The 17,167-nt window shown below is 47.6% G+C and overlaps 1 pseudogene; it reads left to right on the forward strand.

Annotated features, from left to right (window-relative positions):
* The first annotated feature begins 6,689 nt into the window (after positions 1-6,689).
* LOC120837512 lies at positions 6,690-13,389 on the forward strand (annotated as a pseudogene).
* Positions 13,390-17,167: the final 3,778 nt, after the last annotated feature.

Raw genomic sequence — 17,167 nt, forward strand, 5'->3', positions numbered from 1 at the left:
TTCAAATTACAGACCCATCTCTCTGACAAGCATACCATGTAAAATATTCGAACATGTCATCTACTCTCAAGTCATGGACTATCTTAACAACTTTAGCTATCTTCACCCTCAACAACACGGCTTTCGCAAACATCTTTCCTGTGATACTCAGTTATTTGAATTCGTAACAGATCTCCACGATAACTTTAACGACTCTTATACTACTGACGCAATTTTCATTGATTTCGCTAAAGCCTTTGATACTGTCCCTCATCAACGCTTACTTCTAAAACTTTCTCAATTAAACATAAATGACAAAATCGTCAGTTGGATCTCATCATTTCTCACCAATCGTAAGCAGTATGTATGTATAGATGACACGTCCTCGCCCGCCATTACAGTTAAATCCGGAGTTCCACAGGGCAGCGTCTTAGGTCCACTTTTGTTTCTCATCTACATAAACGACTTACCTTCACTAATCTCGTCATCAGTAAGGCTTTTTGCTGATGACTGTGTACTGTACCGCCGAATTTCTCATCCTAGCGATTCGGAACTCCTTCAACGCGACATCGACATCTTGGGTGAATGGTGCTTAACATGGCAAATGAACATAAATGTTACTAAAACCAAGCTCGTTTCTTTTAATTCCTCAAAACACCACAATCCCTCGTACTCAATTTTTTGCGATCCTATTTTATCTACTCATTCATACAAGTACTTAGGTATCACTTTTACCGATGATCTAACCTGGAATGCCCATATCGAAAACATCGTTAATACATCATTAAGAACTCTGGGATTTCTGAGAAGGCATTTATACCTTGCTCAACAGGACGTGAAACTTACTGCATATAAAACCCTCGTTAGATCGAAACTTGAATTTGCTAGCACCATATGGGCTCCTCATCAACTTTACCTCATTAATAGACTAGAATCAGTCCAGAATAAGGCCGTCCGCTTCATTCATCGAAACTACAGTACGAAAATCAGTGTCTCCCAACTAAAGGTTCTTTCTAATTTAACTTCTCTTGAATCACGTCGGACAGTCGCTCGCCTTACTCTTTTTCATAAGTTTTATTACAACATGCCATCATTCATGCTCACTCACTGTAAGCCTGCCTCATACATTTCTTTGCGTCATGATCATTCCTTAAAAATTGCACCTATGTTCGGTCGCACTAATAGATACAAATACTCTCCTCTTGCTCTGTCCATTAAAAATTGGAATTCTCTCCCTAACGACATAGTCACTGAACAGAACGAAATAATATTCCGCGAAAAAACTTCGGCTTTGGTTCCATGATATGTTTTCCGCGCCATGTCTGCTTGTGTTTACTATAAATTGCACACTGTGTTCCCAGTTCTGCTATGCCCGGTTTGTGTAAACTTTGTTCCGAATCCTGTATAGTTCGTTCTTTGTTTTTGCTTGTTGTTAATTTTTCACCTCAGTTAGTTCTTTGATTGCCATTCCATCTTGCATTTGATTGTATTTTTCTACCCCCCCCCCCTCATGTAATACGTTCGAACGAACGTCTTTGAGGCGAATAAAACTTGAACTTGAACTTGAACTTGTATTTAGAAGCCGCCGCGTGCAATGCCCATGAAACACCAATCATTGATTTTCTTTTATCTGACTCAGCCAATAAGAGATTGATTGGTATCATGCTCCAATGGCCATAAGGTATAATGCCGCAGTCAGACGGGCACATTAAAGGCGTTCAAAATGAACACCTTTAAAGGATCGGCAAATTAGCTCGCGACATTGCGCTTATCGGCGTGTGCTGGTTCGCCGATAACGCCTGTAATGTGCCCGTCTGACTGCGGCACAACGGTGAAGGTTTGCCAACGTGCCCGCTTACTCCATGTGGCGCGGAATACCCCTCGTGTGCATCATTGACTAAGTTGACAACCAAAAAACAGTTTATTGGCGTTTCATGCACACCATGGAGCAGCTTACACGCAGGCAGGCTCGTACGTACCAAGTTACAAGTAACGCGTTACTTATAACTAGTTACTTCTACTGACCTGGCATCGACTTATTTTTTTCTTTTTGCAAAGAAAGGATCGATCAACGTATTAACACTGCTTTTTGATAGAGTAACGAGCCGCAGTCTTAGACCCTCCCGGAGAAGGATGTTTGGTACACAAGCAGCCCAATTTGGTTTTTAGACCAGCACGTGGCAAAGAAGCACCGGAGAGAAAATAAAAACAAAATGTGTAGAAAGTATGATAGTATGGTCACAATTATTGCCACAATCAGTGTGCGCATTAAAGGTGTAAGAATTAAGCGAGGCCATATTGACAACACGAAACATTGCATGGTTGTTACCAGACTTGTACACGTTACTGAAAAATAGTAAGGAATTACATTTACAATTACTCGAGGCTAAATTGTAATTTATTACAATTACAATTACCCTCCCATAAAAGTAACTGACCGTTACCCCAAAAAGTAATCCGTTACATTCGTGGCGTTACTTTTAACATTATTGTCCTCAAGTAAGAGACAAAGGGAAGAGGGTTATTCAAGTTCTTATTCTTGCCACCTGTTCCTTTTAATGACCTTGAGTATTTTGAGCAACAGCTGGCTCTCGAAAGTCTCTTCAGAACAATTTGCGTTATTTCTTACTCAGTACGTCGACTGCTACGCTGAACACCATTTGAACTGAGGCACTAAATGGGAGTGGCATATTGTTCCTCACGAATGCTTCATGCTCTGCATTGAGCTTTTTCAGCGAAGCAAGGGAAGTGCTATTTACCTCGAATGTAGAGCAAAGCTTCGTCGTTGCAGCCGTTGCCTGCTAGTCGAGAGATTTAGTAGATCCTTCCGATACCTCCGATACCCGCGATAACGGTACCCAGTAACGATATGACGCATACGCAAAGACGGCGGCGAAGTATCGGATATCATTATCGGAGTCATCGGACCGATCTACTAAAATTCTCCATTGTCTAAATCGCGAAGCTGTAGAAGTCATCAACAGCAAAACATAGTTGTAACAGTAAGGGGATAATTAAATAATAAATAAGGTCTGGTTCAATATTCTTCTTCCTTTGGTTCTGAATAGTTCGAGCCTCACTTAAGACGTTGGTGAATAAAAAAAAAGTTTCCAGTATATAAATATAAGTAATAAAAGAAAAAGAAGGATACTCATAACAACAATTAGAACGTCGGTTAAAACAAGGAAATGTAAACGCACGTTGGTCGTGTGTACCTTCCTTGGTGCCGTTCGAAAACGCACGGAGCACGGACTGACTGCCGTTTACTCCGGTGTTCTCCAGATAGACGTCCGCTGATGCCACGGCCAGCAAAGGGCAGAGTACTAAGTAAGCCACGCTATGGCCCCACTAACGAATTTCGCTTTCTCCTCAAGCCCAGAATATCAAGTCTACGTCAGCCACCATTATGTTTTATTTGTAAAAATATCTGCTTGAGATAAGATGCGTCCTGCTGGGGCAAAACAGGAAGAAGAAGAAAGGAAGATTCTTACCATTTTATAGACCTTTTCCACAAGGGCGCCGCCATCTTGAATTGTCGTCACTTCCAGTATGGGCGAAAACATTACTTTGCCGTCGCCACGCCAATAGAAGACATTTGGGATATATGTCTAACCGTCACACATTCTTGTTTTGGCTCCCCTCTATTTTTTTACTGGTTACAGGTTGAAATGTTTTACTATTTTGTCGTCGCCCATACTGGAAGTGACGACAATTAAAGATGGCGGCGCCCCTGTGGAAAATGTCTATAAGTGCTCGCAAAAAGCTGACTCACAAAAAGGGTAGGGTACACGGAGCGTTGTCTCGTGTTGTGACATTATGAAAATGGTAGGGTAGACGGAGTCACTATAACCGAGAAGGACATTTTTAATTCTTTTCAGTGCACTTACCACCTGGAGCTTCTCGAAGAGGCGCACAATCACTTGGTGTCCTCTCCCCGTCTTCGGGGAGAGGATGACACCAAAAAAAGGAAATAAAAAAAAAAAGCGGAAATGACTTGCCCCCCCCCCTTTTTTTTTCTTTTTTTTTTTTTTGTAGAAGTGTTTATTTGTTTTTTTTTTTTCATTGATGTTAGGGTCTAAAAAAAAAAAAAAGATAGATACAGGGGCTTGGTGTTGCAAAAAAAGGGGTTTGCGGAACTGAAGAGTGCCAAGCCTCCCTTTGCGCTGGTCGATTCGCGTGACAGTGTCACAGCGCTCGACTTTACAAAAATGAAAAAAAAAATATTTAGAATTGGGGAGGGGGGTTGACCTTAAAAAAAAAAAAGTAACGGATTACAAGGAATCCGTTACGTCAAAAATGTAAGGGAATTACTTTAAATTACTCTAGAAAATATGTAATTATTCCGTTACTAAATTACCGATAAATGTAAGGAATTACAAGTAATTCCGTTACTTGTAACGGATTACGTACAAGTCTGGTTGTTACTACGTCAGAAAAACGACAAATTCAAAATAACCAGAAAGTAACCCGTCTTTTTTTTTTTTTTTGAGCTGCATTAACGCGTTCCTTTGTGAATATTAGTAACGCCCCTACCTAAAAATCCGGTATAAGTTTTCGCTATCCGGATTATGGAACCGGAAAGCTATCTGGACTCTATCCGGATTCTATCTGGAGTTTAGGTTTTCAGAAATTATTCCTTTGTCTACAATCTGGATTTTGGGTTTCCAGAAACAAATTTCCGGTTCCATAATCCGGATAGGGAAAAGTTATACCGGATTTTTCGGTAGGGGCTCGTTACTAATATACACAGAGGGACACGTTTATGCCGCTAAATAAAAAGACGGGTTACTTTCTGGTTACTTTGAGCTTGTCATTTACCGTTAGCGTACCAACGAAGTACGCCGAGTAATGTACTTCGTTGCTTATTGAGCGAGCAACGAGTAGCGGTACATCACTACTTTTTTTTATCACGTGTACATGTCTGCGATGTCTGCGTGTAGGGTCTTCTGAGAGAGTCGGGAGCGTTACTTGCCTCGTAGAGTTTCGCCGAGTTCAGAGGATTGCCGACAAGGAAAGTCCGACCACAATTCAAGGCCACCCTGGAGGCCAGGGCGGAGCTTTTTGAACTCGACACCACACCTGCGAGGAGCACTTTCACACTGCCGCCATTTTTGTCAAGCCACCTCTATATTACCTCCAGTTTTAAAAGTGGACGTATGCACAAAGAACAGCGCTGTTCAATGAAGAACTTTTCATTAACAATTTTCTTATCAGTTTATCCTGTGAAGAATGTGAGCGCTATCGTGCTTCGACGCTGATTTAAACCCAGAGGCTAAAAGCTGTTCACTCCTGCTACTGAGGCCATGCACCACTAAATTTAGCACAAAAAAAAACATTGACGTCACGACCTATGCACCAATTCAGTTTCCCCGTTAAATTTGGCGGTGGGCAACGATAAATGTTACCGCATTCAGAGATATTCACTTCTATTATTTCTACGAACTTGCCTCGACCATCGATTTGCTGCCCTGTAATCTTGACGTCTTGGAGCACGAGGTTAAGAACGACGTCTACGACGACCTTAAGGATGACCTCTTGGGTGATCTCAAGGACGAAATGGATTCAGTATCGTTCTAGAGGACGTCGCTAAATTTACCGGGGAGTTTCCCCTCTAAATTTTGCGGAAAAATTACAGTGTAGAAAAATTTACATCACGACTGTTGTGTACTCGGACATCCCCGCGCTCCGCGTGTGAGACTGACGAGCCGAGAAGCGCGTACCTTGCGCCGAGGCTCGTGACCAGACAGCTCGTGACCAGATTCTGACCGGCGTCGGCGGTCGAAAAGCGCCGCTCTTCAGAATATAAACCTTCGGGTTTCCACCCTCCTTGTGCTTTGTTTCAGTGGCGACGAGGAATGGGCTTCTTCCGCGATGGAACATCACGCTAAGGTGAGAAGAAAGCAAGGATGGGGTCACGCACGCCCGAGTTCGACGAAACGAAGAGCAGCTGGAGCACGTATCGAATTCGCCTGGAGGCCTACTTTGAAGGCCACTGTGTTACGGATGCAGCGAAGCGTCGAGCCCTTCTGGTATCGTCCCTCAGCGACAACGTCGTCCGAATTCTGCAAGGGCGCTGCCAGACGACGTGCGTCAATAGCCTGACGTACGAGGGCGTCGTGAGCTACCTTGAAGAGCACTTCGATCCCCAAGCGAACGAGATTGCTGCCAGCTACGCGTTCTTTTTACGCAAAAGAGAAGAAGGAAAGAAGGTTCAAGACTTTGTAGCTGACCTGCGGCGTCTCGCTAAAAATTGCAATTTTGGCGGGAGCCTGGACCGTATGCTGCGGGACAGAATCGTTTGTGGCATGCGGGATGACGAGGCACGACGTTTCTTACTCACGCGTAAGAAATTGAACTTGGAAGAGGCGGAAGAATTTGCAATGTCATCGGAGACAGCCGCCGAGAACGCCCGGGCAATGCGGAAGACTGATTCCGGGGACGGGGCTGGCGGTGTGCATTTTCTTTGAAATCGACGGGGCAATCGGCGTCCTAGCGGACACGGTACCAGCGCCAGCACAGTCAGTCCACGCAGGTTGTGTTGGAGATGCGACGCACATCATGCAGCGGACGAGTGCCGACACCGCAGCTCTGTGTGTCACAGGTGTGGCAAGAAGGGACACTTGGCGAGGGTATGTTCGTCGGGTCGCGCTACTCGGCAAGGAGCGTACGCGCTGAGAGATTCAGATAACGACGAAGACGGCGAGGAAGAGATGCTCCACGCCTTGGTCGCTCACAGTTTGTCTAACCGAGACATCGTGAGACCGATCGAACAAGACTTACTGTGGGAAGACCGGAAGCTGCGAATGCTTGTGGATACGGGATCACCAGTGAGCGTGATACCCAAGAGCGTTTTCAAGAGACATCGCAAGTGGTGGCCTGCGTTGGAAAAGACTCCCCTTCGCTTGTCGTGCTTCCTAGGGCCTCTGCCGGTGCTCGGTAGAACTCCATGAGGGTCCAGCACGGACAAGCACTGGTGAGGAGCGTTCTGGTCGTTGTAGATTGCGAAGGACCCTTACTGTGTGGCCGAAACACGATTCAAGCGTTTGAAGACGTTGGTTTGTCACTGCTAAAAGTAGAAATGCCCTTTCATGTGAACGTGCTGCGCGGAGACGCCCTGGTGCAAAGAATGCTGGAGGAATTTGCTGACGTCTTCGAAAAGAAGTTGGGCTGCTGTGAAGGCCCACCCGTGAGCCTACATAAGAAGGAAGGTGCTCTTCCCCGCTTCTGCAAGGCGCGTCCGGTGCCATACGCACTTCGTGAAAAAGTGACGGCAGAAATCAACCGTCTAGTGGCAGATGGGGTACTCTCCCCGATCCGTATTTCAGAGTGGGCTACACCAGTTGTGCCGGTGGCGAAGAAGAACGGTGATATAAGGCTGTGCGGCGATTTCAAGCTAACGGTCAACCCTGCTACACACCTGGAGCAGTATCCACTGCCGAAAATTGACGACATTTTTGCATCACTGTACGGTGGAAAGGTATTCAGCACGCTCAATTTACGCAATGCGTACAATCAGCTTCCCTTCGACGAGGAGGCTCGTAAGATGGATGTGTTAAACACGCACCAAGGCTTGTACCGCTACAACCGTTTGGCTTTCGGCATCGCGTCCGCCCCAGCTTTATTTCAACGCCGTATCGAGTCACTTCTGCACGACCTTCCACGTGTTAAAGTATATCTGGATGACATCATCGTCGCAGAAAAAGAGAACGATACATCGACACTCCGACAGGTGTTTCAGCGGCTACGGGACAGCGGCCTTAAGTTGAACCAAGCCAAATGCAAGTTCCGAGAGAAGCAAGTGCCGTTTTTGGGACACAAGATTGACGCCCTGGGTCTGCACCCTCAGCGAGACAACCTCGAGGCAGTGACAGCAGCGCCGAGACCGACATCGGTAAGCCAGCTGAAATCCTTCCTGGGGTTAGTCACGTATTATGCCAAATTTTTACCCAACCTGGCAGCGACCTTGGCTCCGCTATATCGGCTGTTGGCAAAAGGTGAATCATGGCGGTGGGGACAAGACCAGGAGAGGGCCTTCCAAGAGGCGAAGCGCTCTATGGCTGACGCAAATTTTCTGGTCCATTACGATCCCAGCAAGCAGTTGCGGATAGAATGTGATGCATCACCGGACGGACTCGGCGAGGTGCTGTCACATCGCATAAACGGAAGGGATTTCCCGATAGCGTTCCGTTCAAGGACACTGACATTAGCGGAACGCAATTATTCTCAACTCGAAAAGGAGGCGCTGGCCTTGGTCTTCGGAGTTTTAAAGTTTTGGGATTATCTCTTCGGAAACCGCTTCACACTGGTGACCGATCACAAGCCACTAACGGCACTGTTTCATCCGGAGGGGCCGATTCCCCAAATGGCGGCGGCCAGAATTCAACGGTGGGCATTGCTTCTCTCAGCGTACCAGTACGACATCGAGTACCGGAAGGGGTAGCAGAATGGCAATGCCGACGCCCTCAGTCGCTTGCCTTTGCCGGAACAAGAGGATGGCAGCAATAGCGAGCTTATGGAGTACGTGTTGTACAGTCAGCACTTAGACGACCGAACTCTGTCTGCACAGCAGTTGGCGGCCCTGACCACCGAGGACAAGATCCTCCGACAAGTAAAGAGATGGGTTCAAGGCGGGTGGCCACCACATTTGCGCACGGATCAGCAGACTTTCCAGCCGTACTTTGTCCGAAGGCATGAACTCACGGTGTGCCACGATCTGATCTAGTGGGGTCATCGAGTGATTCTCCCGGCAACTGCGAGAGCGTGCCTGCTGAAAGAGCTACACGATACCCATCCCGAGATCTTGGCAATGAAGAGTCTCGCCCGGACAGTTTTTTGGTACCCGGGCTTAGACCATGAAATTGAGAGACTTGCAAAGAACTGCCCGCAGTGCGTGCAGTGGTGGCCGATGCCCGCGGCTCAGGCTCCATCAAAGTGGCCAGAAACTAACAAACGCTGGTGCCTTCTGCACATGGATTTCGCCGGTCCTACGGACGGTCACATGGTTTTTGTCCTGGTTGATTCGGACACCAAATGGATTGAGGCTGTCCCAATGGAGACGGCAACAGCGGACACAACCATTGATGTCCTTAGAGGAATCTTCGCTCGCTTCGGCCTCCCTGAAACACTGGTATCGGACAATGGCCCGCAATTTTCAAGCGCGGCGATGGCATGATTTTTGAAAGAAAACCACGTGTGTCATCTGACAACCGCACCATATCACCCGCAGTCGAATGGGTTAGCCGAGCGGGCTGTTCGCACTCTTAAAGAAGGCCTAAAGAAAAACGAAGGCGACACTCTACAAAACCGGATTTATAAGTTTTTATTTCGTTACCGGTGCACTCCTGTCAAGGACGGCAAATCGCCGTCTGAGTTGTTGCTGGGCTACCAACCGAGGACGAGACTAACCAGCTTCTTCCCAAGCCGTCAAGAACCAGAGCACGCCGTGACTTTCCCATCGTCCTTAATCACCAAATCACCGCTACTTGCTCCGGGAACGCACGTCTGGTCACGCCAGTATCAACGGGGTCCAAGGTGGCTACCGGGAACGGTAACATCCACGCAAGGGAGGCGGATGGTCACGCTGAACACGCCCGATGGACAACAGCGGTGGCACGTGGACCAGCTGCGACAGCGAGACGCGGAAGATACGCTGCGAACCCAGCTAGAGGCCAGCCACGCGCAACAGACCGACGGCCCAACGGCGGATGACAAGCTGGCGAGACAGACAACAACGGAGGACAGTGCCGGCAGCTCCAGTGACAGATCAGAAGCGGACCCAGCAACAAAACCTGTCTTACCTACGCAGCCTGTAGCGGAAGACAGCGCCGGCGATTCCCCCGAGAGGTCCGAAACGGAGCTGGGAGACCTTGTGTTGCCCAGACGGTCAAGGCGAAAGCGACAGCCGCCTGATCGCTTGCACTTTTTAGGGGGAAAGAGATGTTATGTACTCGGACATCCACGCGCTCCGCGCGTGAGACTGACGAGCCGAGAAGCGCATGCCTTGCGCCGAGGCTCGTGACCAGATTCTGACCGGCGTTGGCGGTCGAAAAGCGCCGCTCTTCAGAATATAAACCTTCGGGTTTCCACCCTCCTTGTGCTTTACTTCAACGACCTTTGCACCGATTCGATTTCTCCGCTAAATTTGGAGGTGTGCAACGATATATCCTATCGCATTCATAGATGATCACCCCTGTGGTTTTTGAGCATTGAGATTTATTTAAACGCAGAGCCCGACATGGCGCTGTATGCTTGATCGCCATTCGTTTTTGTAATACGGTTCTCGGCTGAACAGAACGCTCATGCTGGGCCGCTACCCACATATTTGCTGACAATGTTATGGCGTACCTTGTAGATATGGGCACATAAAAATAGGCAAACTATATACAGACACTTACTCAATCTATCCAATATATACACTATAATGTCACGTGATACCATAAAATCACGTGGAATCGTGACGTCACGTGACACTGTGAAGCGTTTATATGTTCACAAGTCTCTCGCAATGTACCCTTCAGTCGCTTTTTACTGAGCCCACTATAGGTGAAGGAAGAGGAGGCCCTATGTATGACACGCATTTAGAACGCCTTTGGAAAAGGCGAGTTTTCAAGCTCAACAAATGATACGCTAAAAAAAAAATAACAATCATGCAACGTAAATAGCACAAATTACCCAGAAACAGGCTTTCGTCGTCAGGATTCATGCCCCCCAACAAGCGTCCGCAGCAGACGACGTTCCGGTTATCCAACGTATAATTCTGCAGCTTCTCGCGCGTCAATGGGAGGGGCCAGATCTATATCCACGCTATGACCACACTGTACTATGACGACAATGACGATGATGATGATAGCGCGAAAGTAGTGCCAACTCTCAGAAACTGGGGCCACAGCACATAGAGTTATTATAAAAGTCTAGAGGGAAAGGCTCCATGCATTCGATCGGGCCGCTTCGTAATGGCGGCGGAATACAGGAGGACATCGGTTGTTCCAGTTGGTGCTCCCGATGGACCCACATCGCTGACGACGCCTTAGCATACATGAAGAAGAAGCAAAGCATTCCCCGTAAGGCCTCTGCCTAGTCCTTGTCTAGCTATACTTTTCAGGAAAACACCCGAATTGCGCATTGTATAGAGACAAACATACAGGGTGTCACAAAAGAAAATTTACACGGTCTTTTTTTTTACCGCAAAAATAAACTAGGCATCGCCGAACGCTCATTCTCCGCCCAAATGTAGCGCTAGAGGTCACAACCAGATGCCAAAGTTTCAGCCCGATCCGGTTATAAGTGATTTTCTGAAAATTTCTGTGGAAAAATGGCGGCCGACGGAGTTTTCAAACACATGGGCTCTATGGCACCAGAAACCGAAAACGGGCAAAAAATGGGCGCCATTTTCTCATTGAAATTTTCAGAAAATCACTTATAAGTTTTGATTAAGTTATCGGATCGGGCTGAAACTTTAGCATCTGGTTGTGAATTCTAGTTCTACCTTTGGGAGGAGAATGAGCGTTCGGCGATGCCTAGTTTATTTTTGCATTAAAAAAGACCGTGTAAATTTTCTCTTGTGACACCTTGTAGTTGGCCGAGCGCATGAACAACTTTACTCGTCGCGGCAAAACGAACCCGTTTAACCTTTTTGTCTGCTTTCTTTTTCCGCTCGTCTGTCCCTTTCTTTCTCGTTCTTTCTGTGACCCCGCTGTCAGCGCTCATGACCTGGCGCGTTCCGGCCCCGTCTCCACCCCTTTTCCATAGCGCAGACTTTGTTGTCTGCTGCCTGTTGCAACTTTTCTCCTCTCCCCTCCCTCCTACCTCCTTCCGCCGATCCATATTTCATGTCTTCGAGCTCCTTCGTTACTCCGCAACTCGTCCTCCTGCCCACGCGTGTCTTCGTAATATCCAAAAACGCTGCCCTTCCTGTCTGACTCGCACGTTTACGGCAGCCATTTCACAGACACCCAGGGGGCCGCGAACACGATACAAAAGGCCCTTTATTTCCTTTTGTTATAAAGGTAGCCTTAAGGGCTCTTCCCCTTCACTCGATATGACGTATGCAGGGCGATGCGAAGCGTCCGTAGTCGACCTCACCAAAAAAAACGTTGCATTTTTTTTTTTTTTAGCATTTGATTTTGGGTTGGCAGTTTTTGAAGCGAGCGCAAAACCACAAAAACTACGCCAGCAGATTTTTGATTTCTCCTTTATTGCCAAAACTAGGCCAGCAGCCTCAATACGCCGCTTAGTAAATCGCGTGCATTGAGGACATCTGGGCGTATGAGTCTCGTGCAGCGCCCGCTAGATGGCCGCAGTTACGGTGGCGTCGCACCCCGCCCACGGTGATCCCGTCATTAGGGAGTTTTCGTAGATCGTTTTCGCCGTCCCGCAAGGCCCTCCGCAACCCGCTATGATAGCGGGAACTCCACAGTCAAGGCTATCGGTGCGCAGGCGCAGTAGCAACTTATTCGTTGCGGAACGCTTAGCGGATGGGCAACGCGGTCTACGAAAACTCCCTATTTGAGTCTCACACTGCGTCCGTTAAGGGGTATTCACACAGGGGCATGCATTCGAGCAGGTATGTGTGTGACGTGAGGGATAGGCGGAATCATCGGGACTCCCTCCCCGACTCCAGCATTCACACGAAGGGCGGGGAGCCGAGAGGGATGACGGTGTTATCAGACGCATTTAGTGTGCGCGCACTCTCGACAACAGGACTCTGCGCGCGCTGACCAGAGTAGAAAAACGGGTGCGTACATGAAATGAAGATACGCAATTATGGCAGCAGCACTGTTAGATGCCGAAGATGACGAACTGCTTCCCGTTAAAAAAAAATATGCTTCTGGAATGGGTGGATGCGACGCAATGAACCTGGAATCCAAAGCTAGTTAGAGGAGGAGCGGCTTGTTGAACGGTATTGATGCATATCGAATGCTCCGTCAGGTGCCTAGAACCATATGAGTAAGCGCAAGCCACAACAAGTTAGGCGATCCCGATGTACCCCGCAGAACGAAATCCGTAAAGTTGCCAGGCATGCGAACAAAATAGCGCCGACAGCGAAGAGATATCCGCCGAGGCGGGAACTGTTTATGAAGCCCGAGCAAAAAGCTCCTCCAAACCCCTGGATTGTCTACGACATCATCTCGGCTACGCGCAAAGGCGTGACGTGTTTACCACGTGATGCGCATTCCGGGAATCAGAGGGGGGAGGGATTTCTACCCCGTGTGAAAGCCTCTTTAAAAAGCTTCTGTGTTACTTTCCGAGCATACATAAAATATGACTCCTCCACGTAAGGGGCAGGATATCATAAGGATACACTCTGGTTCGATCAGATATCCCAGCTATTGCTGTGCCTGTACTGTAAATAAACACAAGATTGCTCTCCTTTTTTTTTTTTTCTTTTTTTAGGAAAGTTATGCATTTTAGAACGAACTCACCTTGTGATTTTCCGCACTGCCTGAACCTCGTTGAACCGGCGCACACCACAAAGTCGTGAATTACGATCATTAGAGCAAGACGCAGTGCAGGCACCATCGTTGTTTTCTGCAACTCGCTCCGCTAAAACAATTCAGTGTTCGTCGCTGCGCGGTTCTCTTTTTTCTTTCATGACGCAAACCGTACTTTCGTCTATTTCCTCCTCATACGGATATTTGAACAGGTGATACAAAAGGACTTATGATTTTTGCTTTCTGATGTAGCATGAGAAAGCAAAAAGCTTTCTAGCGAACGCATCGTTCTCGTGCGGGAGCCGGTTGATTCTGTCGCATGGCACATGATTGAACAGCTACGACGAGTTATCGGTATTCAGGATATGACGTTGAGCGATGGCTAGAATTCGTCGTGACTTCTTAAACATCAAGTGCTTTCTTTTTTTATCTGTCATTCGGGTCAGATGTGTGATGTATTTAGTTTACATAGCAGCGCCCCCAAAATCTTCGCAAATGCTAAACGAAAAAAAAACGTTTCTTCTTAAGGTGTTTTTAAAATTTTAAGTTTTTAAGCATTTCAGCACGGGACTGTTTTTTGTCGGTCTTAATATCCGTAAATTCCGAACGTCCTGTCGGTTGTTTCTCATGTTGAAGAACCGAAAACTATCCACGCCATTTTTCTTTCAGAAAGTGACGCAAGCAAATCTTCAGTCGGTACTTTTCTTATCCTTCTATAATATTCTTCCTTTTTTTTCCTGCTTTATGAATTTAGAAACAGTCGGAACCCCATATAATATCCCCACGCATGCACATACATGCGTGCTATATTCTCACGCGCACGCGCACACACGCGCACGCGATCAGAGCACACGTATTCACCCACGTAGAACGCGCTGTGTACAAGCACTCGTAGCACGTGACAACCAAAAAACACGCATACGCAAAAAGATTGAAGCTTCCGTACTTTAAACCTTACACATACGAGGGCAAGTCGTGCCACGGAGTCCTCATTAAAACCGTCTTATTACACGCACGGACGCACCGCGCCCTTTTATCTTGGCTCGGCACGCACGCTCTGTACCGCGAGGAAGAACGTACGGAAGCGTCGCCCCAACCACGGGGACGACGTTGGATCATCTGACGAGCAGGGAGGACGCGGGCAAATTTTCACGCTCAAGAAAGCATCCCCGGCTTCTCGTCTCCGCTACTTCTCCGCACTTGTCCTTTTATTTTTATTTTTTTAATTCTTTCTTGTTCTTTCCCGTGCTATTCGTGGCAGGAGGTCGGGGGAGCAACGTCGTCGTCGTCGCCGTCGTCTACACGAGGTTTCCCCCGTAATCAGATTAGGAGTCTCGCGAGGGAGGCAGCATTTGTCTTCGGGTTTAAGGCCGGTAATGGGCAACTGTTCCTTCGTTAATTTAATTAGATGCTATACTCGGGCGGATCGCTCCAGCGAGCCAGTGAAAGCCGTTTTCAGGCAAAGAAGAGGAGTAGACGCGAGTGTGCAAGTTCTCACGCGAGATAAGGTCCAAGGCTTTCCTATAACAAGCCCTACAACGCGCTTTTCTTTTTTTTCCTTTTTGTTTTTGTTTGTGTTAAAAATAAAATGGGCCGAAATCGCTGCTGCCGCCACGCTGATTCTCGAAGAAATGCGTTTTAGCATTTCTCGCAGCGGTCATATATATATAACAAAGCATGGTAAATGCAGCCTCCCAGCACATTTCCCGCGGGGTGGACGTTCCCGAAACCCCTCTTCTCCCTGGTGCACGCTGGAGCTAGAGCCACTAGCTGGAGCTACTCAATGAGCTGCGCTGAGAGTATTGACACTCAGTTCCCCGACATTGTTGCGGGCGCCGCCATTTTGGTTCGTATGCAGAGCAGACGCGACTGCCGATCGATTGTCATGATTCAAAAGTCTGACTTCCTCCGCATTAGAATCGGTGTTAGAAAGCTCGTGTAACACTGCTTGGTTCTGTCGCGAACTATTTCAGCATTTGTGGAGGATGAAAAAGCTTTTCTTGTGATTTCAGATAAAGCATCAGATAACTGGCAATCATGAGTTTAAGCCACAATATGGGCGAGTGTCGTTACTCTGAAGTGTAGCTTATTTAGTGGCACTAGTGCAGGCAGATCAGGTCACCTAGCGCGTGCATGAAGGACCTGCGTGCGATGCGCGGAAAACGACAGAGCCATTTTGTTGTGCGTACATACTGTGCATACAGGTGCGACGACACCGCGCGCTTACGGACCCCGGTGACATGGTAAGACGACTGCGCGTCAAGAACGGCGTGGCAGGCCGAAGAACAGAACCACAGCCGATGTGCGTCCAGATGGTCTAAGTCCATGGCAGATAGGCAAGAGTGTTCACGCATATGTGTTGGGTTGATTGCCTCTATTAAATCAGTTGAAATTTAGCGCCTCGTCCGTCCGTGTTGTTTGTGTTTTAAAGTCCTCTAGAACACAACCAACTAGCCCGATCCAAAGTTTTAATTACGTATGTACGTATCTTATACTCTGGTCTTTTCTTCTTCTTTTTTTTTCTGTTTCGATGTTTCAAACAAGACCCAGCGCTCACCTGAGTAAGCCTCATTGCCATTTGTACGTGCCAGTCCTGGATTCTTGCATTTGGCATGGAAAGGAACATTGCGCGTCTGAAGGTCAGGGCGCTTTTTCGAATTTCGGAGCCTTGTTGGGGCCATGCAAAAGGATTTGCAAGATTTTGAAGTCTCAATCTTTGAGACAAGTTCGGTTGAATCAAGACCGGCTGCGGGTCATAGTACAAGAGGGGTGACACTTACGCATTGACGGACACCGGTACGCAGAGTACAGGAAGCTAGCGCACCAATCAACAGAGTTCATGTGGCAATGAGCCCGGTTGAATCTACCGAAGAGACACAATTTACTGTATTATTGAAAAATTCGTCGCCAAGAAAGTCGTAAACGTAGAAAAAAGTTTGACCAGCAGTAGAGGCTTTATTACACGAAGTTTCGGGAAGAGACTTCCCTGCTTCAAGTGTGCACAAAATACAGTTGCAAAGCGTTTTGCTTTGGAACTGTATCGAAACGCCCTGAAATTTTCACGAGCCCCCTATTGCAACAACTCTGCTACGAGGCGTGGAGAGCGGACAGTCACGTTGCAAGTGAGGCTGAGTAACTGCGGGGTTAACACCGAAGACGAGTTTCTTTGAGTCCTGAAGCTCAAGGAGACGACGCGCATTTGAAGAAAGAGCTTGTGCCCGCTTCTCTCCAACGTAGTAGCTTTCGCCTGAATAGGAGGCGTACACACTGCATCCTCTCTCAAAGGAGGCAACAAAATGCAGCACCCGTTCTGAAGCTCATCTGGTGCTCCCGTAGTTTGTGCTGTTCCTGAAGAATCACGTGCCAAAGGGCCAAAAGGGAATGCAAAGGTGACCCCCCTGCAGTAGCGTCCCCGGTGCAGCGCTGAGGGGTGCTGCAGCTGGGTACTGAAAAAGGGGGGGGGGGGGGGGGGGGCAGCTCGCAGTGGCTTACCGGCCCGGGTGCCACTGACCCTAGTGAGGCTAGTGCCTGTTTGCGTTGCCTTTCCTCCAAAAACTCGCAGGTCTTCCAAGATTCGAAGATCGTTCCAGAAACGTTGGTAATTCCCAACGTTTTTACATGAAGAAATAATAAACAAGCAATCTTAGGAAGTCCTTTAAGTACAATGTACTTAAAGTACTATTTAAAGTACGTTTAGAAAACTTGTACTTCACTAAAAGTACATTCTCTGAGCATGTACTTGTACTTTCCAGGGAAAC

Source organism: Ixodes scapularis, unplaced genomic scaffold (assembly GCF_016920785.2).
Source record: "Ixodes scapularis isolate PalLabHiFi unplaced genomic scaffold, ASM1692078v2 PGA_scaffold0__279_contigs__length_252992795, whole genome shotgun sequence".
Taxonomy (NCBI): domain Eukaryota; kingdom Metazoa; phylum Arthropoda; class Arachnida; order Ixodida; family Ixodidae; genus Ixodes; species Ixodes scapularis.